This window comes from Lutra lutra, chromosome 5 (genome assembly GCF_902655055.1).
Source record: "Lutra lutra chromosome 5, mLutLut1.2, whole genome shotgun sequence".
Lineage (NCBI taxonomy): Eukaryota > Metazoa > Chordata > Mammalia > Carnivora > Mustelidae > Lutra > Lutra lutra.
The window spans coordinates 50,656,080-50,683,615 of record NC_062282.1 but is presented as its reverse complement, the minus strand read 5'-3'; the positions used below and the strand labels follow the sequence as shown (position 1 = coordinate 50,683,615).

General features: G+C 38.6%; 1 long non-coding RNA gene across 3 annotated transcripts in view; it reads left to right on the top strand.

Moving 5' to 3' along the window:
* Window positions 1-27,285, top strand: part of LOC125100913 (uncharacterized) — a 34,402-nt gene extending 7,117 nt beyond the window's left edge. The window contains exons 2-3 of one of the 3 annotated variants that reach the window (XR_007127695.1): window positions 1,631-1,791; window positions 27,245-27,285. This is a non-coding gene — a long non-coding RNA (uncharacterized LOC125100913). Of the gene's footprint in view, window positions 1-1,630; window positions 1,792-6,572; window positions 6,608-18,383; window positions 19,071-27,244 lie in introns of those variants that run through there. The other 2 variants (XR_007127693.1, XR_007127694.1) reach the window with 2 other exon arrangements.
* The last annotated feature ends 251 nt before the right edge of the window (window positions 27,286-27,536 follow it).

Here is a 27,536-nt window from a genome sequence, read left to right as displayed (position 1 = left end):
CACAAGTAGGCAGAGAGGCAGGCAGAGACAGAGAGAGGAGGAAGCAGGCTCCCTGCTGAGCAGAGAGCCCCATTCGGGGCTTGATCCCAGGACCCAGGGATCATGACCTGAGCTGAAGGCAGAGGCTTTAACCCACTGAGCCACCCAGGCACCCCATATGCTGGCTGTTTTAAAATCCTTTTCATATAATTCCAACATCTCTCTTATCTCTGCTGACATCTGTTGATTGTCTTTCTCATTCAAATTGAGATTTTCCTGGTCGTTAGTATGACAAGTACCTTTCTGCTGTAGACTGAATATTTTGGATATTATGTTATGATACTCTGGATCTTATTTAAATCTTCTGTTTAAATAGGCCTTTTCTGATACCACAGAGTGAAGTTAGAGAGATGCCACTTTATAACTTTCTGTTTGGGGTGCATGCTCATATCCCTGTTAGGCCTTCTTTGTTACCCCCATGTGAGTAGGAAAGGGCACCTCATTACTGTTGTGTAGGAGTGGGAGTTCAGGTTCTCCACCAGGCTTCCACTGATGCCACCCGCCTAGTTGGGAGATTGAAGGATGCCTCATCATTACTCCCTACATGGCCTCCACTGACCTTATGGGTAGTGTGGGGGAGGACCTCATTACCACTGGAAGATGGTAAAAGTTCTGGCTTCCCACAGCTTTCTCTGACACTATCCTCATAGAGGGGTTGGGATAACTCATTATAGTATGACATGAGTGAAAGTCTATGTTCCCCCATGAGCTATTGCTGACAGAGGTGGGGGTGGGACCATGACTTTTTCTGTGATACTTGGTTGGAGTATGGCACTGTGTTGGGGGTCTCCATGAACGCTCTTGTGTACTCACTGGACTCAATATACGGTTGAATTCACTGATGATATTTTCAGCAAAAGGTTACAAAGCACAATCAACAAAGGGCAAAGATTTATAGAGTGAACTCTAGCAAAAACCAGGCACAAAATTCGAAGAGTTCTCTCCCAATAGAATTCCCAGGATGCACTTAATTTTTCCATCAGTGAATTGTGGCAACAAGTATTAAGTATTGTATTCCAGGGAGGTTTTTATTTTTAATTTTTGGGGGGGAAGTTTTTATTTTTTAAGATTTCATTTGTTTATTTTACAGAGACCACAAGCAGGCAGAATGGGCAGGCACAGGGAAAGGGAGAAGCAGGCTCCCCAGGGAGCCTGATACAGAGCTCCATCCCAGTGATACCCTGAGCCGAAAGCAGATGCTTAACCACCTGAGCCACCCAGGCACCCCGAGTCTTCCAGGAAATTATTAGAGACTCAGTACCAAAGGGTTTTTTTTTTTTTTTTTTTTTGCAGTTTCATATATATACCCACTGCCTAGCACCAATTCCAGACCCCCAGAAGGAAAGCAGGTGTACAGCATAAACCATTATCACTTGCGTGAATAGTCTAGGCATAGTGAGACATCCATATCATTTGGAGAAAGTTTAGTATCAATGTAGGGAACAGTTTAATCAGTGATGCTTCTAGACTGTCTAAAGGCCAACCTTCAAGCAAGATTTTCTATGACTCAGACCTCCCCTGTTAATTTTTTTCTGCACGAGTGGTTATTAACCAAATGTTTTTTGTTTTTGTTTTTGTTTTTCCTTGCTAGGCTGTGCCTTTCCCGGTCCTTTGTCTAGAGAGAGCAGGCTTTTGGGAGCATTTTTTGTCTGAGCCTGCTGACATTTCTAGGTTGCCTGCATCTGTAGCACCCAGTCTGAGGAATATGAAGCAAAAGGAAAACCCAGGGAACTCATTGCCACGTCTTTTGAGGTAACTTGCCAGTCTGCTTTGTCTCTATCTTTCAGAGTCCTCATGTTTTTGTTTCCTAATACCATCCAGAGTTTTTAGTTGTATCTAATAGAAGGAATGGGGAGAAGAGCAACAACTCCATCTTGTCTGTGACCTGCAAGTCTCTATATTACTTTTATAATTAAGAAAAAAGAGATTTTAAAATTATTCATTGAAAACAAAATGTGTATGTGACATAGATTTAATTTTTTTTGTTGAATTAAGAATACTTAACATGAGATCTCTCCTCTTAAAAAAATTTCAAGTGTACTTTACAGTATTGTTACCTATAGGCATAAAGTTGTACGGTTGATCTCTAGAACTTAATTTTAAACCTGAAATTGGTAGGCTTAATTTAATATGGGACCTAAAAATTACCAGCTGTAGGAAAAAAGTCATGATTTGATTCTACTTATGCTAATAGTAAAGTTTATTTTTCCCAATTATGAAAATCATACATATTTATCATAGAAAGTTGATTTTATTTTTTTTTATTTAGTAAATGGAATGAGACTTATAAAGTCAATAAAGGTTACAGGGTCACAGATGATCTAGATTCATTTAACTTTGCCATCATCTTATAGGGAAAATATTAAGAGGAGAAGTTTTCCTGTAGTTGAAGTATAAAAACTTAAACACAGCCCCATAGTTGACTCTGCAGACAGTTTCCTATACCAAGTGTTAATAGCAAAACCTGTGCTTCTTGTTTATATCCAAAGTTCATGCATAGGAGATAATACCTTTTCAATCATGGGAGAAATAATTATAAATGTCCCTACCCACCAATTCTAGACTAATGAACTATTTCTGAAATGAAAATTTTAGTATAATATATTGCTAACTAATCAACATTCAACTTGAAGTCTTAAACAAGAACATCATATTGTCATTATGTTGCAGCATTTCACATTATGAGGGCAATTTCATTTATTTGTTTTTTATATCCATGGTGACTCATAAGTGGATAAATTAATATCTCCCATTCTTCAAGATATATTAATGAAATGTCTAGACTGTTACAATATAAACATTTACAGCATGACAAAGCAAGCTTTGATCACCAATAAGCTATCTGTAATGAATAGGCTACCATTATTTTATTCATTATGCTTCTAATTGTCAGGAAACATTTCTTTAGCAATGTGTTTATGTCCAAAGAGCATTAGACAGGGTTCTAGAAGCAACCTTGCCTAAAATTATCCTCCTGACCTTGAGGTAGTCAATTTCCCCTGACCTCAATCCCTGTTTATAAAAATGAGCTTATTGAATAACCAAAAGATTTTTTTAAATTCTGTATTTCAGAATCTCTAGGGTTTAATTCAATAGCTCCCAAACAACAAGTTATAGACCTCTACTAGATTGTAACATAGTTTCCATCAGTCTTCCACTTACAAAATGAGAAAAAAAAAGATCATGTAGTGCATTGGTCATAAAGCCAAATGGAAAAACCATGTTCTTTCTTTTTACTGATAACTATTATTACCTCTCTCTTGTCCACATTTATCTTTCCTGGAATTTCCAGAATGTCATTATTCATTTTGAAATAAACTTCATAGAGAATCTATATTTACTATTTAGAATTTCATTGGTAATGTAAAAGTGATACATTTTTTGATGCTGTATAAATATTACTTCAAATGATTTGTTTTGAAATATTTTTTTCTGATTTTAAATAATAGAAACTTAATCAGCTAGCTTGAGCTAAAAAGATGGGGCTGGAGAGGGAAGAGAGGTGTCAGGAGGGCACAGTACCCAGCATAGGGAATTCATTAAATGTTGTTGAACCAAGAGCCAGGGCAAGTTTAAGGTCCTTAACAATAAATCTATATACCTGATTTATCCCTAGACTACCACTACTAATATCACTCTGATTCCAGTCTCTCTGTCACTCAGCTCCAAATCCCCAAATCCTGAGATAAGATCTTAGTAGCCTAACTTAGATCACACTGCCTCTGAACTGATCACCTCCTCAAAGTGCATCCGGTTCTGCCTGAGCCTGTCCCTGTCCACTGGGGAGGGGTTTCTTGGGGAAGAGGCTTCTCTGCAGGCCAAACAGCCATTCCTGAAGTGGCCTCTACACTGACAGTTAATGGGGTCAGTTCTCTTCCCGACCATTCTCAATATTATTCTTTTTCTCTTCTTAGCATTCTAGCTAAGTCAGTATTCATTTTTCCATTCTCTCGTTTAATGATAGTCACATTTTATCGATAAGCAAATCATTCATTTTCTTTCTCTCCACCCATATCGCAGCTTTTTGGATTTACATTAATTTTAAATTTTGCCACCAGCAAATGTATTTTATGCTGTCACTTACTAGCATTTATAAGAATTATTGAACCATTCCAAATTAATTCATGGTTCTCAAATATTGAAATGTTTCATATTTTAAATTAACGTGAGTCTCTCCTTTAACTTTTTCTTAGAATTGTGCCCTCTGAATTTGATTACATTTTAATAACTTCAATTTTGACATGAGTCACGATTACTATTCTCTTTTTGGTATAGTGAATCTAACTGTAGCTTTTTTCTCTTCATTACTTTCCCATAATAACATTTCTAACAATGATAGATCTAATAATTATATTCCTGCAAGCACCATATTTGTGTTATTTCATTTAATTCTCACAACAGCATTATGGATTCAGATTAAAATTTTTTTGTCCCAAAGCAAAAAAAGGGGGCAAACTATGTTCTGCATTTGGCTATGGTTTGAGAAAATCATTGGCAGCCAGTCTGTTTAAAACTAGAATCAGTTGCTTGGTGGTCTGCTTCTGACCTTGGTTCAATTCAGTTTCTACTGGGGAATGCAACCTTAGGACTCCAGTTAATGTCCACAGATATCTCACTGGCATTGCTTTGTACATGTATTGATTTTTATTTACAATCAGCTGTTAGCACATCTGATGTTTCATACCATTCCTTCCAGATTTCTTTCATAAAGAACTAATATGGACATGGTACTTTAATGACCATGTTACTGGAAAGTTTAAGTTAAACAATTGAAATACTATCTTCAGACTATCTAGAGACAGAAAAAATGACATTCACTTTTAAATAAAATTATAAACACTATCTTAAAAATTACAGTTCTATTGAGCTTCCATTTGCGCAGTTGTGTAATCACATAATGACAGCGGAAAGACTAAAGAAGAGAAAATTGAAAAATAGTTTAGGAGACAAAATTATTGTGTTTTTCTGAATCAGTAGAAGAGGCTTGTTGAGTAGCAGCATCAAAAATACTGTACTTTATGTAGAAATTGAATAAAATTCAAGCAATTTACTAATGAAATTCCCATTTATGTATTGTATATTTGTGAAACACTGTCCTGAGAATTGTAAGTCTATCATGTTTCCATTTGAGCACTTGTATATCACTTAACTAACGGTAATAAAGCTAAAAGAGAAAATACTCAAAATTATTGTATAAGGTAAAATTCTTGCTGTGTTCCTGGATTATTTTAGTGGACTTGTCAACGACAACAACAAAAATAGTGTAATAACCATACCTACAAATAGAATAAAATGGAAGCAATTTCCTTTTAAGATTCATGTTTACATAATCTACAATGGTAAAACAGTATCTTAAGATTGAAATTCTCTCCATCTTCCACTTGAAGGCTGGAATGATCACTTAAGAGCAGTGAAACTAAGAGAAAATATCAAAATTACTTTAGGAGAAAGCAAAAGTGCATTTTTCCTATGATTCTGATTTTTGGAAATATTAGAAAGCTAGATCAATTATGAATGTGCCTCACTTCTGTTTTCATGTTGTGTTGGCAAAATAACCCAAAAAAACCAAAAACCCAAATCCAGCACTTGTTTAGAGATGTTTCTTGTTGCCAGTGGAAAATGTACTAGGCTATGACTATCCCTCTGTGGAAAGGATTCTTGGGGAGGCCCAAACTGGATTTCCAGAAAAAATGACCGTGAACAGGAGGTCTCTTGTCAGGAACCGTTTCCTGGGACCCACCTGTGATACCTGACCTCTGATAGGCGGATGACTTAGAAACTGGGTCAGCTGCCTTCCATTCAGGTGAGAGGATTGAATTTGGCATATTTAAATGGCCAAAATCATATGTGGTATCTTTCTATTGGCCTGTATTTCTGAAAATTTTACATTTCTTAGAGTTGTCCAAGGAAGGTCTTGAGCATGAGGAGCACCAGGACAAGTTTTCTATCTTGCTGTTATGGAGGAAATGTGTCAGGATGGAGCTGGCCTGATTTGAGGAATGTGGTCCACACAGGCACAAGATTCTGGATCTTTGAGCCATCCTAATTTAAGAACGTCCTTCCTCATACCAGGGAATTCCAGCACCTCTTTGAACCTCTGCCGAAGTCCTCTTTTGGAACCTCAGGGACATAAAGATACTTTTTGCGAAGTTGAGATTTAAATTCTTCCTAAATCATTATTTCTCTGAAGTATGGATTTTATTTTCTTACTGAATTTTTTTTTTTAGCCAACAGGTATCTCACCAAACATCATGAGCCTTTTTTCTCATGATAATTGATAGTCAAAGACTCAATGATTCCTTCTGGTTTTCTAAAAGGATTTGACTTATATTCTGTAGGTGTCTACCTCTTCACATGCATAAAGGATCTTTTCCTCTGCTTTGGACAGATTCTCTTCTTCCTTTCCAAAGTAAATCACTTTAGGTGGAGTGCTTCATAGTCATTTTACTTTATTGATGCAGTTTAGAAATGACTAAGTTTCTGCTGAAGCTCTGGAATCTCATTTTAAAACTGGACTTTTCTTTTTTTTTAAGATTTTATATATTAATTTGTTAGAGAGAGAGAGAGAGGCAGGTAGAGGGAGAAGCAGGCTCCATGATGAGCAGGGAGCCTGACATAGGACTTGATCCTAGGATCCTGGGACCATGACCTGAGCAAAAGGCAGATGGTTAACCAACTGAGCTACCCAGGTGCCCCCAAAACTGGATTTTCTGACTGCAATGAAGCTTGTGAGTTTTTGTTGACTACTTAATATGATCTCTAAGTACACTTACTATTTTTACTTCTTCAGATAATTTAATGTATATTTTGTTGCTTTTTTTTTAAGTCTTTAAAGTCACATTTACTTTAGCCACATAAATCCAGTTTATTCAAAACTCCAGTTGGCCAACGTAAATAAATCTTCATGACCTTAGATTAGGCAGTGGTTTCTTAAATATGATACCAAAAGTGCAACTAACTAAAGGAAATATTGATAAGTTGCATTTCACCAAAAGTAAAAACCTTAATCAAGGACACTATCAAGAAAGTGAAAAGACAATCTACAAAATAGGAGAAAGTATTTGCAAATTCTTTAAATCCTATATCTCATAACAGTCTAGTATGCAGAATATACAAGGAGCTCTTACAACTCAACAGCATAAAGACAAACAACTCAATTACAAATGGGCAAAGGAGCTAAATATTTTTCCAAAGAAGATATATAGATTACCAATAAACTTATAAAAAGATACTCAACATCATTAGTTGTTAGGGAAATGCAAATCATACCTATAATGAAACTTCACGCCCATTATGATGGCTATTAAAAAAAACAAGATAAATGTTGGCAAGGATGTGGAGGAAATGGACCCTTGTAAACTATTGGTCAGAATGAAAAATGGTGCAGCTAGGGAAACAATCTGGCACTTCCTGAAAATGCTAAACATAGAGTTACCGTATGATCCAGTGATTACACTCTTAAGACGTATACCCAAGAGAATTAAAAATATATTTTGAAACAAAAATGTATATGTGAATGTTCATAGCATTATTTTCATAGTCAAAAAGTGGAAACAACCTAAATGTCCATCAATGGATGAATGAGTAAACTGTAGTAGATCCATGCAATGGAATAGTATTTGGTCATAAAAAGAAATGGGACTGATACATAGATAAACCTTGAATGCATTAGGTTAACTAAAAGAGGCCAGATACAAAAGGCCACATATTGTACGATTCCATTTATATGAAGTGTCCAGAGTAGGCAATTCCATAGAGATAGAAAGCAGATTAGTGGCTGCCAGGTGGTGGTGGGGGCAAGACTGGGGAAGCAGGCCAGTGCTTATTGAGCATGGGGTTTCTTTTTGAGGTGATGAAAGTGTTCTGAAATTAGAGAGTCGGCATGATTACACACATGAGTGTAGTAAAACATTGTAAATTGTAGTGTTACAAATTGTAAACTTTAAATAGGTGAATTTTGTGTGAATTTTACCTCAATTAAAAAAAATTTGTTAATATCCTATGAACTCTCCATTGTCTGATGCATTCATTATATCCAGTTCCAAGATCTTATTCATGTTCTTTTTTCTAAGAACAGCAACCCAATCTCCCATCTTCTGCAAGTTTTTTTTTTTTTTTTTAAGTTCATTCACTCTTTCTTTCTCCATCCTTCAGCTTCTTAGGGAAGCAGATTTATGCTTTCCTGCAGGTATGCATTTTCATCCCAATCATGCTTTATTGCCACTTTGAGTTTTTCATTAGCTGTTGTATTTTTAATATTGTTTTGGTTGCAGCTACTTGAAACTGGATTCATTCTGATGCATTTTTTTTTTTTTTTAAAGTAGGCTCCATGCCCAGTGTGGAGCTCAACAGGGGGAGTAGGGGGAGTGGGGGTGATGGGGAGGGTGTTGAGCTCACCACCCTGGGATCAAGATCTGAGCTGAGATCAAGAGTCAGATTCTTAACCAACTGAGCCTTCCAGGTACCTTGTTCTGGTGCATTTTTAAAAGATTAAGTCTCTCTTATAATATCAGCCATCCGCTTAACTTGTTCCAAATACTTCGATAATCTCTTTGAAGTCTCTTTTAGCCCCAAGTAAAGAGTTGGATATTTCCAGGTATTAATTAGTGGCCACAAGTTTTTGTATTGGTGATCTTGTTGTCAAGCCAGGTTTACACTAAAAAATATTGAAACCCTCCAAATTCTCTGTGAATAAGGCTAAGCTTCTGAAACTATTGATGTCTTTTCTCCATAAGGGCAAGAACTCTGATGGGCAGTCTTTTGTTTTTATTTGCATAAAACTGTATTTTTAAATAAAAATCTGACTATGACTAGAAATACCATTATATCTCACAGTTACTGGTGGAGATCTGTGAGAAGCGTTGTTCTAATTGACTTTCATTCTTCAGCTCTTGGCTCAAATCCCTGTTCCTCTTGTAGGCTTTTGTGAACTCAAGAGACTAGGTGATTATGAGCTCCAGAGAAACACAATCTTTTCCTTCAGAAACTTACCATACTTCATAATCACATGCCCCATCTCCACTGAGAGATAGCCATCCTCCTGAATTTGGTGTTAAGCATGCCCTTCTTTGCTTTAGAGCATGCCACGTATGTATGTACTTCTAAACTATTATTCAGTTTTGTCTATTCAGCTACATCAGTTAAATTGTATATGGCATTCTCTGACTACTTTTACTCTTTCAGGGTTCAGCCATTTTATGGGTGTGCTTGTATTAATTTTCACAGCTGTATAAAAAATCCATGACATTGATAGATCTCAATTTTATTGTTTATTTTATTGTCCATAGAAATTTAAATCTTTCCAAAGTCTTTACATATTGGGAACTATTATGGGCTATTATACATTGGAGTTTCTTATGGTGTCTTTTGCTTTACATGTAGACAGATATTTTAAATTGATACTTAGGGAAAGAATTGCTTGGTATATGATCCGTGCTTGTTTGACTTCACTGGGTGATGCCACATTGCTTTCCAAAGTTGTACCAACCTTTATTTCCATGGAGAGACTATGAGTTCACCCTGTCCTAAAAACCTTGGTAGTGTCCCATTTGTCCAGTCTAGTGAGTTGAGTGGTTTCTCGTTATGGTTTTAATCTGCACTTCCCTGATTACGGATGGGATTAAGCTCTTTTCCCCCCATTATTGACATTTTGATTGCTGCTTCTGTGAAGAATCATTTTGCCTATTTTCTATATGGTTGTTTGTCTTTTCCTTATTGGTTTATCGGAGTTGTAGATTATGGATACTAATATGTTGTGCATTATATGTGTTGTGAACTATCTTCTTCCAGTTATGCTTTTCCTTTTCATTCATTCTATCATGTCTTGTTGAACAGGAGTTCTTAATTCTGAGCATGTTCAGTGTTTTACCTTTTCCATTATGGGGTGCTCTCTTTGTATCTTGTATAAGAAATTTTTCCTTAGCACAGGTCATAAAGATATTCCCTATTTTTTTTAAAGCTTTCAAATTTACCTTTTATATTTGATCCATGGAAATTAAATTTTGACTATGGTATTAAGTAGGAATCCATTTTTCCATGGTCTTGTTTCTCTCTCGTGTAAAACAAGTCTGAAGGTAGGCAATCTAGCAATGCTACTCCAAGGTATATACCCTGGAGAGAGACTACTGGACAGATGGACCAGGAGACATGAACAAGTTCATTGTAACATTATTCATAAGAGCAAAAAAAAAAAAAAAACCCTGGAAGCAACAGAAAGAATTTAATATTTAATATGGAGAACTAGTTTAGAGCACAGGCAGAGCTGAAAATGAGGTGAGGCATCTCCAAAATCAACAGCTGCAGGGAGCTGCAAGCCATCCCTAGGGAAGAAGACAAAAGGAGAGAAAGTGTCATTAGAGCCTAGGAACCAGGGTAATATGGCAGGATCTGGAGGTTAGAAGAAGAGCCTCCAGCACCACTGGAGCCTGACTGTGCAGTCAGAGTTGCCCAAAAATGCTGGAGCCATGGCAGGGTATGAACAGCAAGAGCTGGAGTGGTCACTGCCAGAGCTGCTGCCCAAAGCAGAGAAGTAAGGAGAAATACTCTGCCTTCTTCCCCTCGTTCTGCCCTCTAGTCTACCATCTGTACCTCTATTGGCCAAACCTAACCAGAAGCTAGTGGGTAAGGCAACCCGAGAAATGTGGGCTATGAGAGTCAGCACCCTGTGATACAGAGGTAAGCAGAGGGACGGGGAATGGATCTGAGCACTAACAGGCCCATAACAGGCACAAGAGACCTCTCACTTCTGGCCCTAATGTATCTTCCTTCTCATTTCTATCACTCCCTGCCCCCTTGTACTATTGTCTCAGTCATGTCAGGTTATTCAATATTTCTAGACTATGCTGTGCACATTCCCATTCGCTAGCCCTTTGTTCAAACCATCCCTTCAGCTTGGAATGCTTCCTTGTTTCCCTTGAAGTCTTACTCATCCTTCAAATATTAGTTTATGTTCTCATCCTTGAAACCTTTCTTCCCAATCACATTTATAAGTTTCTCACCTTTCAAACATCCTCTAAGTATTGGGGTTCCTAGGATTCTGTCTTTGGTCCTCTTTTTATCTCATGTTACTGGGTGACCTTAGTGAGTGATTTCATCCATCCCCATGACTTTCAACTTCCACTGAAATAGTGATGATTCACAAATTGTGTCTTTCCTAAACACCAGACCCACATATATAGCTACTTATTAGACATTTCCACTTGCCTTTTTAAATAATGCCTCAGACTCAGTATGTCTAAAACTTAACTACCAAATTTCTTCTCCTTGTATACTTCTACTATATTTTACTCAGTAGCCCATGGCCAATATTTAGAAATCTCCCAGTGCTACTCCTTTCCTCTGACCCTTCCCCAATTATCAATCATACCAGGTTCCATCATTGCTACCTCATTTACATTTCTCAAAGATGTGCTCTAAAAATTTGGCAATGTATATTAAAGGTCTTAAATATATGTCATGGGTTGAATTTTGTCTTCCCCAAATTCATATGTTGGAGTCCTAACATTTAACACTTAAGAATATCATTTTATTTAAAGATAGGGTTATTGTAAATGAGGTCATACTGGAGTAGGGTGACCTCCTAATACAATATGACTGGTGTCCTTATATAAAGGGAAATTTTGGTCACAGAAAGGCAAATAGGGAGAATGTTATGTGAAGATAAAGACAGATTGGGACAAAGCAATAGAAGCCAAGGATGGCCAAAGATTCCCAGCAAACCACCAGAAACCAGGATAGAGTCATGGAACAGATTCTTACACACAGCCTGCAGAAGAAATCAACCTTCTGACAGCTTGTTCTTCGATTTCTAGCCTCCAGAACTATGAAACAATAAAATTCTATTGTTTAAGGCTCTTGGCTTGTGATACTCTCTTCCAGCAGCCTAGAAAATGATTATAAATATGTGTACTCTTTGACTAGAATTATCACACCTAGTAATTAATCCTTTGAAAATAATTGCACAAATGAACAAAGGACAGCAATAGTGTTCACAATTGTATAATGGGAAATAACTTAAGTGTCTTAACAGTGGGACACCAAGTTCATCAATTATGGTATATTCAAACAGTGGGATACCATACAGTTTTCAACAGTAAAGTACGTATAATGGTTGAGAGAAGAAAATATTCACAATATAATTAAGTTAAAGGGGGCTACAAGAGCTATTATGAGGCTGTGTTTTTGTGTAGCTTAAGTGTATGTGTGTTATAAATGCATAGGGAAAATTCAAAGTATAGTAGACATATTTGCGTCATTTAGTAGAGACATTACTTATAGTAGTAGAATTTCAGGTAATTCACATTTTCATCTTTTTGTTTGTCCACCTCTTAAGAGATGTGATTTAAAAATTACCCAGTGTTTCTAGTTTTCTTTCCCCACTAGTCTTTTATAAAAAGGATATGGTCTTTGCCTGGTTAAAGTCATAATCTCTCCCTATCTTGGGAAGGAGGAAGGAAGAAAGAGTAGGAGGGAGAGGAGAAGGGGAAGAAGGAAAGGGAACTTAAATTGATTAAAGAATTAGGATAAAAGATTAGGGAATTTAGAAAGCAGACTTGTCAGTGTGAACTGTAGGAGAAAAAGTTTTGGGGAGGTGGAGTTATGAATGAGAGAATCCAAAGCAATACAGGTTGTGGGAGAAATGTGGAAGAAAGAAAAAGGACATAGGAAGAATGCACCTGGGGGTCAGAAATGAGATCCTCTGAGGATCTGTTGATAGAACACATGACTCTTGATTTTGGGGTCATCATGAGTTCAAGACATTGAGCCTAGAGCTTGTTTAAAAATGAAAACTCTAGAAGAATAATAACAACAAAACATCAAAAAGGGGGGGGGGTGATCCTCTGTAAAGATTTTTGAGCAATGGCAATTAAAGCTCAGAATTTCATTTCATTTTTTAATCATTCTTAGCTGTTTAGACTATACATTTTTGAATGCAATGTCCATCGAGAGAAAAGACCCAATGAGTCTAGGATTTATAGTTTATTATCTTCTATAATAAATATACAGACTCCAGTTCACAAACTGAAGTATGCAAGAAATGTGACTTCATTTTTCTTTATCTGAGCTTAATTTTTATTTTTTTGTAATTATGCTACCAGTGGCAGATGTTGCAAGTTTTCTGAGGTAACATTTAACTGGAGTTAGAGGGTAATCACAGGCTTAGTTAGTGTGATCATATAGGAGGCCCACCTGGGCCTCAGTTCTTAGGACAGTTGCATCTTTGAGATGGGCATCATCCCATCTTGTCTTTGGTCATCTGTCCACCCATGTCTTTTCTGGTCTGGTGAATCTCTTTGCTAGGGACATGCTGTTTTTGAGGCAAAGAGGATACTCACTGGCTCTGCTTTATTCCCTGAACCACAGTGGGCCATAATTACTTTACTCCTTACCACATTGGGCTGTGGGTAAACTCTGGGGTCTTGTCACATTCAGAGCTTAATATGGGACTGAGGTAGAGGCCCATAAATCCACTTAAGTTACCAAATGAGAGTCTGTCACTCTGAATTCTTTCTAGGGTTTCTGCCGTTACATCTTATACTCCCTAGCAATGTCCCAGCACATGCCATGAGTCCTTCTGACTTCTTTCTCAAGGACACTTAGCAATATTTATCTCTTTTGCATTATCTCCAATTCTCCCCTGCCCCTTGGCCCTGGGAAGTCTTGTCACAATTTTGTGCTTTTTAGATTTGTCTTACGCTTCTGAGCATCCCTTCAGTGTCTCTTTCTTAGACTTTCATTCTGTCCTCTGTCCATGAAATACTCAGCTTCCTAGCATTCCATCATTGGCCCACCATCACTCTGTTTTTCCAGGTTCCTCTTCCACTCCCAGAGATTTAACTACTACTTCTATGCTGACTCTTGAACGTACAGTTCCCGCCCAAAATCAATGTCCAGTTGTTATATATCTCTTCTTGATCTCCCACAAGCCAATAAAAACTCAACTTCTTTCTGTCTTTGTCCTGCATATTCTCTCTCTCTCTCCCCACCCTTTCTCATTTGGATATGATTTTAAACGATGAGGTTATTAAGGAAAAGTGCTTAGTGCTCTGAGGGTGTTCAATGGAACTATTTGTTGGAGATAGGGAATGGGGATGCAAAGAAAGGATTTCTTACTTAAATATAACTGCAGCTGGTGTTTCTGTACCTGCACAGCTCAGGAATCTGACCATGTAATTTCTTTGCTCTATAACTTGAGGAAGAACATGCAGTGGTCTACCCAGGGGAGTGGCCACTTGACGGGCTATTTTATCTTGTTTAGAATTGTTGGCAATGTAGTCATTCTTATTATTGTTTTCAAATATTCCATAGACAAATCACCCCATTTTTGTCTTTTGGTCCACCCAGGATGGACCATTCTAGTTGCCTTCTCTTTAGTATGTCATTGAGAACCTGGAGGTCTCCAGCCTCTTCTCCTTATTCCCTTCTGCCTTTCCAGTAAGGATCTGAAGATTCCTTTGCTATTTTTCATTTCTCTTGTTTTTATCGTGCTCTCTCCTCTGCCTGAAATTCCCCCATTCCATATACATACTTCATCTGGTTTCCCCCTACTCTTTAAGTTCAGTGTCACCTTATCCAGGAGGCTGCCTCTGCTCACTCAAATCTGAGTCCTATGCCCCTTCTTGGGCTTCCATAATATCTTCTAAATACTGAACTCCTGCATTGTCCACATTGTACTCTAATCTGTTCATGACTCTGTCTTCCTTGGTTATTATGCACAGAACCAAGACAGTCTTACTTATTTATATCTCCAAGATCTAAGGAATTACTTGTCACTTAGTTTGCCTTCAACAGAGGCTTACTGAAAGAATGAGAAAATGAAACCATTTTTTATGTTTTACTTTTTTATATTATTAAGGGTTAACACATTTAGTGTTTTTGAACTATTAGATGTACAAGCTGACAATAAAGGGTGTTTAGTATTATTCTTAGGACACAAGTTATAAATTCTACAGAACACTTATTTTCATGGAAAAAAAATGTTTGGAGCAATCTCTTAGTATCTTAGTATCTTCTTCCACTTCCTTTCCTGATGCCTTTAAAAAACCCTATATGAACTTTCCACATATCTTTTTAAGGCCTGGGTCAGTCTTCACACAGGCTGCCTTGATTCTGCAGCATTCACAAATTGGAGGACATTTTTGAGTTTTAAAGAATGTTCTCTAGATCTCTATAGAGCTTTTGTTTTAGCAAGACAGTTATGCTCAATGACTGAAAGTTTGGGGTTTAATTATTATTCCATTCATTTAACTATACCAGTAAATGGTGATAGAATTCAGAATTCTGAGCTACAATAAGGTGGAATTTTAAAGAGACACTTGAAATCCTTGACAGCTGAAGCAGGGAAATTTAAAATACACATGTCAGGGAACCAAATTTTGAACTATTCTCTTTGCAGTCTTCTCCAAAGAGATGTGCTTGGAAATGACTCCTTTCTCCAGGGGAGAAAATACAATCTGCTTCTCTTTCCCTATTGCTGCCATTAAGAAACCACCAAGTCTTAGAGATTTTTTTCTCCCAGTGTCCCTCATAACTATCCCATGTATTTTAACTACAGCAGCCTTATGAATGTTCCACCACTTCTTACCAGATTTTATGTAGTGATTCTTTAGTGTTGAAATATTTTTAAAAAGCTGGAAGCAGTCGTGTTCTAGTAAATATATCACAACTGGCTCTTTGGGGAAAGAAGCTCTGTTTGTAGCACTTGCCAATTTCCATGGTGTAAACACTCCCACCAAGGCAGATTTCAAGCTACCAACTTAATGTCATTGAATGAAAAGTTGGAGAAAGGTGCAAACATTTAGCTTTCACGAGCCAGTGCAAGCCGCTACAGGTCCATTCCAGCACACCACTGTCTGGAGATTAATTTTTCTCAAGCACCATTTAAATCAGGCTACTCTCAAATTCAGGAATCTGCCTGGACATCTAATGCTGATTGTGGAAACTGCAAATATGGTCTGTTCACTTTTCTCATTCACAAGTCCTATGCAGGCCACTTGATTGAAGACTGCATTAGCCATTTAGATGACCCCTCCCCCCACTCTGGCCATAAAATTCTTCTCCAGACAGCACCCAGAGTGATCTTTTAAAACGCCTTATTTGATTATGTCACCTGGAGGGAGGCAGTGTTGTGCCAAACCAGGGACTCTGCCAGCTGTGTTCCGTGAACTGTAGCCCCCAGGCTATACACTCAGCTTTACTTAGCACCTCTGGCCTCTGCTTAAAATCTTTGGTGGGTTTTCTTATCTTCTGGGATTGTGTAATACTTGTATTTGTGTAATAGATGGTGTAACGTGGCCTCTGAGGAGCTATATGATCTGACCTAAGGCCCCTCTCAATCCAGCTCCGTCTATTCTGTTCCAGCACATCAGGCCTTTCCCAGGGCCCCACCTGGAACTCTCCTCTCCTTGATCTTCCCATGGCAATTCCTTTTTCTGAAGTCTCTGCTCTTGAGACACTTTCTAAGGGAAGCCTTCCTTGAAGCCCTAATCTAAATTAAGTCCCTTCAATTAGTCTCCTTTTTCTTCTAGACAAAGACCATTTATTAAAAATACGAATAATTTATTTTCACAAAAGAAGGCTTTGTAGTTTACTGTTGTCTGTTCTTACATGTAAGTTAAAATGAATGCAGGGGCACCTGGCTGGCTGTCAGTGGAGCCTGTGACTGTTGATCTCAGGGTTGTGAGTTGAAGCCCGATGTTGGGTGTAGAGATTTCTTAAAAATAAAATCTTTAAAAATAAAATAAACACAATCTTGGATTTTTTTTTCTATTAGTCTCTTCCATGACACCATATTCTTTCTGTTTCAAGACACTAGAGTGGGTACTGTCAGTATGAGTTTTTTGGTGTCAATGGCAGTTATGTCCCGAAAAGATTATATATGATTAGTTTTTTTTTTAAAGATTTTATTTATTTATTTGACAGACAGAGATCACAAGTAGGCAGAGAGCCATGCAGAGAGAGAGGAGGAAGCAGGCTCCCTGCCGAGCAGAGAGCCCAAGGCAGGGCTAGATCCCAGGACCCTGGGATCATGACCCGAGCCAAAGGCAGAGGCTCTAACCCACTAAGCCACCCAGGTGCCCCGATTAGTTTGGTTTTAAAAATTAATATTCTCCTTAAGGTTATAAGATCAAAAATCTATTCATCTATAAGCTTTTAAATTCCAAATTAAAATGACATCATTCTATTTATAAGTAAATAAGACTTTTAACATTCCCCTTTATTAAAAAAATTTTTAATAGCCAATACACAGTGAGTATTACATTAGTTTCAGGTGTACAACTTAGTGATTTGACAAGGTTATATATTATTAACATTTGCTTTTAAGAGGGACTTGATTAACGTGTAAGCCCAGTTACAAACTTAAGTTTCTCAAACATCTAAATTACATTTATAAATTTAATGTAATTGTTTTTACTTGAAGACATTCAGTGCCTAACAAAAATACCTTAAGTAACTGTAATATATTAAACACATAGATATGGCAAATATTAGGTTCTCTTAAACATTCCAGTGCTGTCTTTAATAAAATTTTCTTATTAACTGAACTTAAAAATCACAAGTCTAATCAACTGTTCAATTACATAGTATAAATTGAAACCACAATTGTTTGATTCATTAATATACTAAATTCTCTGAAACACAACAAGTATTCCAAATAGTAAACATACCCCTATTATTCCTCTACTTACCACAGATATATATAAATACAATGGGTATGAATTAATCAGTCATCATCATTTATCCCATTATCTTTAATCTCAATTCTAAATCTTGCTGGAATTAAAATGGACATATGAAGCAGACAGTTATACTATACCACACAATTTAGGGTTATCTTTTGAGGAGGAGGGCACTGGAGATACTTTGACCCATGATTTGGCTGGAACTCAGGACTTTGTGTTCTCCCAACATGCCAAGGCCTGTCTGAGTTCACAGTAACAGGGATTCCATAGCCAGCAAGGGTCCTCTATGCACTTCTCTAATTCTTGTCAAATTTGAATCTATAGCCCTTCACCTAGGTTGTTTCACTTAATGATTGGATTCATTTAATCTCTTAAATTGTTTTCTAAATTAAATTATTTCTAAATTCTTATTCTTCCTAGCATGCCAGGCTCAGCTCTTTTTGATATTTAAATAGGATTTTACCTATCTCCTGTAGTTTTGTTCACTTGTATTTAGTCACAGGGTTAGATTCCAATCTACAAACTCAGGTACGCAAAAACTCTTACTTTTTATATATATATAACTCACCTTAATCAATAATTTGACTCTTCATTCAACCAGGAATTGAAAACAATATTTGAGTCAGTACTCACCCCTCCTTTTCTCCCTGGGGTTTTATATAGGTTCCTGGGAGCTTATTGAGTGCCATGACATTAGGGAAGAGGAATCTAGTCTCTGACAGCCATCCATTCAAGCTAATCTCTGCTGTGAAGTCCCTCGTCCCCTCAGTTTCACAGGAGCAGCTCTGCCTTGCTCCTTCCAAACACCCCATAGACCTGAGACTATCCATTCTGCTGCTCCTGCACCTTGCTGAGCTATGGAAAATTCTTTGAAAACCCTTCTAACAACCAATGTGTGCTATGATAAATAAAAGTATATATATTTGGCCTTTGTTTCTGGTTCCTGGCACAGTGCTCCTAAAACTCTAGAAATCTCCTGATAGTATTTAGTGTCTTTTGTCATTCATAACAAGCCCCTTTCCACCATACCTGAATTTATTCTAATGAGATGATTCTTGGCCTTTAGATAGCTCCAGGATGGGGGCTGTTTACCAGAGGAATCAACTACATGATTAGAAGGTTGGAAATTTCTGCTGCAGCCCCAACCCTGGTGGGAGGAGAGGGGCTAGAGATTTGAGTTCAATCACCAATGCCCAGTGATTTAATCAGTCATGCCTCATCATTAAACTTCAGTAAAATCTCTAGAACAACAAGGTTTGGCGATCTTGCAGGTCGGTAAGCACATCGTTGTGCTGGGAGGGTGGCAAGCCTGGAGAGGACATAGAAGCTCTGTGTACCCCTCCCCACTCCTTGCCCTATGCATCTCTTTCATTTAGCTGTTTCTGAGTTACATCCTTTATAATAAAACTGTAATGGTAAGTACACAATAGTTCCCCCCTTATCTGTGATGTTACTTTTTGCGGCTTCAGATACCTGTTGTCATCTCTGGTGGTAACCACAGTCTGAAAGAAGATGGTCTTCCTTCTGATGAATCATCAGGATGGTAGTAGCCTGATGCTATATCACAATGCCTATGTCCTTCACCCCACTCCATCTCATCACGTAGACATGTTTTCATATCACATGATCACAAGAAGAGTGGTGAATATAGTACAATAACATATTTTGAGAAAGAAACCACATTTATATAACTTTTTTACAGTATATGGTAATAATTGTTCTATTTCATTATCGTTGCTCATTCCTTACTGTGCCTAATTTATAAATCAAATCTTATCATAGGTATGTGTGTATAAGAAAAACATAGTATATATAGGGTTAAGTACTATCTGTGTTTTCAGGCCTTCCCTGGGGGTCTTGAAAAGTATCCCCCATGGATAAGGGGGACTAGTGTAGCACTTTCCTGAGTTCCTTGAGTCATTCATTCCAGTGAATTACCAAACCTGGGTGGGGAGGGTTCATGGGAACTCCCAAACAGGTAGTCCCCTGGACAGGTGCAAGTAACTTGGGGACCCCATTTGTGGCAGGCATGTGAAGCAGGGTCATTTTTGTGGGACTGAACTCTCAACTTGTGAGTCTGGCTAACTCTAGGTAGTTTGTATCAAACTTGAGATGGATTGTTGGATGCCCAGTGAATATCAGAGAATTAGAGAATTAGTCGTCAGAAAATAACAGAGTTGCTGTCAACAAAACAATGCAATGCTTCTTTCGAATATTACTCCTTTTAGATCACTTTGGGTTTCTGCACCAATGGGAAGCACAGGTGATTCTGTGGGGCTCTAAAGGTCAGGTGCTTAGACCTATCACAAAGCCATTTCTTCTCTGAAGGTCAACTTTCTGAGAAGGGGAGCATTGTTCTTCTCCACTCTCATGTGCCAGAAACCTATCTTGGATTTCTGTCACTCAATGAAGTATGACATGGGCAAGGAGATAGGATTGAGGCTCCCTTTTCCTGAGATCCAATAGCACCTAAGCTCTAATGACTTTCCTTCTGACCTACCTCTCCTCCAGTCTTTGGAAATATTTCTAGTCTGTAGACCCAGAAGCCTTTCTAACTCATCAGGTATTTTCCTAAATTGCTGTTCATCCCATGTTCTGTGCTTTCTGAGACCTAGATTTTGAAACTCAAGAGCTAGGACAAGATTCCTGTTAGTTATGTATTGTATTCCACTGTGTTATATCTTTTTTGAGTCATTACATACAGAATACTGGGCTGAATGAATGGGTAAGGGCCAAAGGGAAACAGATACTACTAGGGATAAAAAACACATTGATTAATGTTACAAAAATATTAACCTTGTTCTATTTCATTATTGTTCTTGCTCATTTCTTACTGTGCCTAATTTATAAATCAAATCTCATCATAGGTATGTGTGTATAAGAAAAACATAGTATATATAGGGTTAAGTACTATCTGTGGTTTCAGGCCACGCTTTGGCAGTTTGTTTGGCAATTCCAAAAGTTCACGGAATACTAATATTTGATGTCAGGGTTATACTAGTTTATAAACACTGTGAGGGCAGAGTTCATGTCTCTTGTTTATTATTGTATTAAAAATACATAGAATAGTACCTAACACAGTAGAAATTCAATATTTGTTGAAGTCATAAATAAACGTAAACCCCTTAGGTTGGTATTCAGTATGTTTAACCAAATGATGTTAAATCCTTGCTTTGATAAGCTAATTTTACTTCTCTATTGACCAACTTTCCGTGTCATAGTCTAGTTATAGCCTCTGTTTGTCACTTATTCAAGACTACCATCACTATTTTGTTTTCCTTGCTAAAATTATTATCTCTCCTCTTTAATAGTTAATCAGCTTTTCTTCTTTCAAACTATGCCTTAAAACTCACCTTCAAAAAACTTTCTGTGATTGACATTACTTGTCTACTAACTCAGTTTCATTCATTCTTCCTTTTAAAATATATATATTAAACAGTTGCTATGTATTAGACAATTTGTGGCGTTAGAGGCAAATAGAAGATGGAGAAAGTCTTTGTTCAAATAACCAAATACATAATTAAGGTATTTCCAAATAGTAGTGAATGCTTTTAAAACAGAAACATAGGCTAGCATGTTAGAAAGTGACTGGGCATAACATTGGGTCAGGATTTAGGTTGAGAACTTCTTGAGTGATGTTTGAGGTGATGTTTGAGCTCATGGGAAGATGTGACGGTGCAGCATTTTCAACAGCATTTCTGGAGTGAAGGCGAACAGGTGCAAAGTGCCTGGTACAGGTGTAAAGTACTCCTGGGAATGCAGGGGTGAGATCATGACTGGAGCTGCATAAGCAAGAAAGGGAGTGGTAGGAGTCAGGGTAGAGAGGCAGACAGTGCTGGATCAAGCAGGGACCTGTAGGCTAAGAACAGGAGTGTGCGTTTTGTTCTCAATATAAGCTGGCATTTTGGACTCTTTGAAACTTGGGCATGTCACATTCTGATTTATGTTTCAAAAAACTCATTTGGCTGTTGCGTTGGTTATACAGACTGCAAAAGTGGAAGCAGAAAGACCAGGTAGAAGATACTTGCAGTCACTCGAGAGATGGAACTAGGGTGGTAGCGAAAATGGAGCAGACAGATTGGGGATCTATTCTAGAGGTAAAGCAAATAGGCTTCCTTGGATTTGTTGGGGGTGGGTGGGAATGGAGGCTGGGATGGATGTGGAAAGAGCAAAGTCAAATTTGATTTCCAGATTTTTTTTTCTTTTATTTGAGCAACTGGGGATTGGTGCCATATACTAAGATGTGGAAGCAGGGAAAGAAAGATAGAGATGGGAATGGTGGGGGGGGGGTGGGTTGTCAAGCATTCTATTTGGTTCATGCCTACGATGCATATTAGACATGTAGGAGCAGATGTCAAGTTTGAAGTTGAATGTTGTATGAGCCTGGAGCTCAGTGGAAAGCCAGAGTACATAGCAGTCAAGAGAAACAGCTATGGATCCTGCCTACCAAGTTTTAAATCCTGGCTCCTTTTATGTGGGCTTGAACAATTTACTTAACCTCCTTATGCTTCGCTTTCTTCATGGGGGATAAAATAATATGCCACAAATTTGTTGTAATGATTAATTAATATACGATTAACTACAAGCTTACAAACAGGTCTGGCACATAGTAAGTATTCAATAAGTGTTAACTACTATTATCAGTATGGGTACAGGTAAGGGCCAGAACATACATTTGGGAGGCATCAATGGAACTTTAAAACTGTGGGATTAGATGATATCCCTCCGGGAGAGAATGTATTTAGAGAAGGCAAGGGGCCCTGAGCCAAGCCTTATTAGGTACCTACAACATTGCTGAGATAGAGGAAGCAAACTAGCCCCAGAAGGAGAATGGGGAGGAGCAGCCAGGAGGAAGGAGGAAAACCAGCAGTGTGCAGTTACGGAAGTTATATTGAGTTGAATGGTGCCTGCCCCAAGTCATTTCCATCTGGAATCTCAGAATGTGACCATATTGGGAAATATAGTAGTTAATTCAGATAAGGTCATATTGGATAATGGGATAATGGTGAACCCTGAATCAATGACTGATACAAGAAGGCCATTTGTGACAGACAGAGATTGGAGTAATGTGTTATCTCTAAGTTGAAGAATGCCAAGGATTCTGGGAGCCACCAGAAGCTGGAACAGGTGATGAGTGGTTCTTTCCTGGAGCCTTCAGACAGAACATGGCCCTGCTGATACCCTGATTTTGGACTCCCAAGTCTCCGGAACTGTGAGAGAATAAATTTCTGTGGTTTTTAGCCTCTCGACTTGTGGTTCTTTGTTACAGCAGTCCTAGGAATCCACTGCAGAAATCAAGAACTAGAAGTGTTTTTGAAAGAAGATGACAGACTCTCTGGAATGCTATTGATAGTAGGAGTGAGTAAGATGAGGGCTGGCCAGGGACCAATGGGACTGCTGATGAGGAAGTCTTTAATGACCATGCTGGGAATGGCTTCAGTGAGGTATTTAGGGTGGACTTCCAGATGAAGTAGGTTGAGAGGCAAATGGAAGGTGAGGAAGTCAACACAGCGCCTGTAGACAACCTCTCAGATGATCTTTGTACTGTTTTGGGGGTGGTGGTTGTAGGACATGAAGTTAAGGGAGGGATTTTTTTTAAAGCTTGCCATCCTAAACATGTTTGTATGCTGGTGGCAGTAATCCATGAGAGATGAAGAGAAGTTCATGGTACAGGGAAGAGGGGAATTATTGCAGGTTCTAAGTCCTCGAGACAACAAGAGAGGTTGTGATCCAGATGGCTAGAAGAGGGTATGACCTTTGAAAGGAGCCAGGAACCCTCTCCCACAGAGGAGAAGGAAGGCCTAGAATATCACCACAAAAGCTGGTCGATCATAGCAGAAAGACGAGGAATTTGATTGACTGTGTCCATCTTCTTAGCTACTTACTAAGCTACTACTACTAAGCTACTCACCAAGCTACTACTTGAATGGAGGAGAGTGGGTAGTTTTGGGGTTTTGAGAAGAAAGCAGAGTGAGCCCCTCTGGGGAGTAGAGAACAGTCTTACCAAGGCAATGCAGTGGATTTGTGGAGCAGTGCTGAAGGCTAAGCCTTGAGATTCATGGTTGCTTTTGTGGTTTATCCAGCAATAGTAGCCTCTCAGGTGCAGCTGCCCAGCAGACAGTGGGGAAGAAAGTTAAGGACATTTATAAGTGAGAAATTTAAAGGATACACTGTAGAGTCTATGCTGGGTAAAGAGAGATGTAAGGACATAAATGTATGTAAAGAGTTGGTAGGGTCAGTGGATTAGAAGCTTGAGGCTGAGAAGAAAACATGAGTATATATAGAAAAGCATCACAATATTTGTAGGAGTGATCAGAGAAAAAGATGCTCAAAATTGAGGGTTTGGAAATTGATGTTAATGACAGTTTAAGACATAACTATGAGAGAAAATGAAAGGGAAGAAAAGATCATTTAAGTGAGAGGGTTAAAGGAAGAGATTAAGAAGGGGAGAATGAGAAACAGCTGCTTAATAGGCATGGGGTTCTGTTTGGGGGCAATGAAAATGTTTTAGAACTAGGTAGAGGTGGTGTTTGCACAACATTGGGGATATATTAAATCCACTCAATTGTTCACTTTAAAATGGCTAATTTGACGTTAGGTGAATTTCACCACAATCACAACCACAACCCTTTAAAAAAAAAAAAGAAGGAAAAGAAAAAAAACCCTATATGGATTATCTATGTTGAAGGTTGAAGTCACCAAGAATAAGGACACATTTAATCCTATAAAAACTCAATGAAGTGAATAGGATAATTATCTTCATCCTAAAAATGAAGGAATATAGAAGTCAAGTAACTTGCCTAGTGTCACACAACTAGTCAAGAGTAAAGCTTAGATTTAACTGGAGTTAGGGTTCTAGACTCTGAGATGTGGGGGCGCCTGGGTGACTCAGTCAGAAGCATCTGACTCTTGGTTTTAGCTCAGGTCATGATCTCAGGGGTCCTGGGATTGAGCCTCCTGCTTTGAACTCCCTGCTGAGCACAGAGTTTGCTTGTCCCTTTCCCTCTGCTTCTCCACCTACTTGTGCTCTCTTTTCTCTTTCAAATAAATAAAAGTCTTTTAAAAAATTAAAAAATTTAAAAATAGACTCAGATGTGACTCTGTGAATAAACTAGTTACTTCTTCTGGTATGGTTAGTCTGATAGGAAGCAGGGTACATTGTGGTAATTCATGTGAACCACCAGTACAGAGCCAAGAACACAGTAAATCCCCAATAACTATTAAACTCTTTGGCACAAACTCCTCAGTATTGCTTCATTTCCAGTTAAAGGCAGACTCCATAGCATGGCATGGAAAGTCTTTCCCCAGGTTCTAAATAGACACCAGTTTACTTCATCTCTCCTTACATTCCCTCTGTATACAAAATCTTAGATCTGGTCATAATTGTATAGCTTTTCATTTCTTGCATGTACTTTACACTTTGGGGGGTATCTGATTTTGTTACTTGCTAGCCCTTAACATTTTTATTCAGAAAATTTATTTTATTTTCCCTGCCCTCCAGGGCAAACTTGGACAGATTCCAAGACTTCTTAATTAATAGGCAGTCCTACTCACTCTAAGTTACAAACCAAAGTCTTGATTTGGTAATTAGAATGTGTCCAGTCAAGAGATTAATTAAACGCTTCAATCTCCCTTCAAACATTGAGGATTCTCTCCATATGTGAAGTGGTGGACTTCTGCTCTGTCCCCACTTCCTTCCTTCCTTTGTACCAGCAGCCACATCAGACCCCACCTGAATGGAAGCTGCCCCAAGCAGGGCAGGTCAGGGATGGGGAAGTTCACACTTGTTGGTTGCCTTCAACTTCTCTGAATCTGTCAAGTAGCTAAACTTCAATCTTTCTCTCCTGGTGCCTGGTACACATTCTTCTTCCTCTCTCTCTCTCTCTTTTTTTTTCCCCACTAGAAGTTGATTGAGAAGGATATATGGATAATACACCAGGAAGTGACATAATTGATGAGAGAGGACCCACAATATCTTTGATTTGCTAATGGCTCCAGGATGCTAGCCTGTGCAGTGACTTAGAGAGGAGACCTGGTTATAAGTGTACTTAGGCTGCTTCCAGAGTGGTTACTAGTTATTTTGTAGAGTCGGAACAATCAGTGACTGCTATTGATATATCAACAAGGAGAAGCTAGCTCGTGTTTTATAACTGATCAACTAAGGCAAGAAACTGGTGACCCTTCATGGGTTGTTTGAAGATTCCCAATTATAGTATCAATGACCTCGGTGGAAGCATCTCCATTCTAGGTGGTCACATGTGACCCTTGGAGTTGTTTTTTTATTTTTTATTTATTTTTTATTTTATTTTTTTTAAAGATTTTATTTATTTATTTATTTGACAGAGATCACAAGCAGGCAGAGAGGCAGGCAGAGAGAGAGGAGGAAGCAGGCTCCCTGCCGAGCAGAGAGCCCAATGCGGGGCTCGATCCCAGGACCCTGAGATCATGACCCGAGCCGAAGGCAGCGGCTTAACCCACTGAGCCACCCAGGCGCCCCGGAATTGTTTTTTTTAATCTCTATCCAACTTCTTACTGCCAGGCCCCTCTTCTTTTTAGTCCTGTTGTACAGGACCCCAGACAACTGGGGCCAGACCTGTTTCCCATGTGGTACACATCTGCCCCATGGGAAACACCCACATATCTCTTGCTTCCTTTGACAAACTCTAACAATGATCATCTACCCCAAGACGTCACAGGTGGCTTTCTCTTTCTCAGATGTGCAGCAGGCACCAGCCCTTTGCAGGGGACACATTTCAAACTCTGTGAATGGTCCCATTGAAGATCTCAGCACCATTAGACCAGAGGAGGAGGCAGTGTCCCCATGATGTCTCCTTTGCTTGGCAGTACTGAGAGCAGAAGCTCTTTCCAAAGAAACCTTTCCCAAATCCTCTTTCTGCTCACACTTTTACACCATTTAATAACCTTGTCTGGCTAAATCGGTCTAGGAATCTTGAAACTAGCTTGCTCACGTTCCTTTTATAAATTATGCCCACAGGAGAATTTGCTTCACACCCATGCTGACATCTGATTCTATTGTTTTGGCACCTCACTTGACACTGAGGCAGGAAGTGTCCCATGCTAACATCCTGAAATGTGTATGTGAAATGTGTGCTCTTCCCCTCCTTGCCTCACTCTTTGCTCACCAGCTGATTCTTATCTATTTTTCAACACTTAGAATGCCTTTCCCTGGGGCGCCTGGGTGGCTCAGTGGGTTGAGGCCTCTGCCTTCGGCTCGGGTCATGATCCCAGGGTCCTGGGATCGAGCCCCGCATCGGGCTCTCTGCTCAGCGGGGAGCCTGCTTCCTCCTCTCTCTCTGCCTGCCTCTCTGCCTACTTGTGATCTCTGTCTGTCAAATAAATAAATAAAAAAAAAAATCTTAAAAAAAAAAAAAAAAAAAAAAAAAAAAGAATGCCTTTCCCTTCCTTCCACCCTAGTACCCCACAGAATGGGCAGTTCCATCCCATTTGTATTTCCATGGTCACTTTTTTTTTTTTTTTAAAGATTTTATTTATTTATTTGACAGAGAGAAATCACAAGTAGGCAGAGAGGCAGGCAGAGAGAGAGGTCCATGGTCACTTTTGCCCACCTTAGTATAACCAATCCATTTCACTTTATAGTAAAACCATTTATGTATCTGTCCCCAAGCCCAAGAGATTGGAAGTTCTTGGGGACAGGGACTCTGGAGATTTACTGTTACATATTCGAAGACTAACATAAAATGTAAATTACCATTAGCAGTAGCATCAAAAACATAAAATTCCTAGGAATTAATGTCATAAAAGGTAATATAAGACCTCCATGTTGAAAACTAAAAG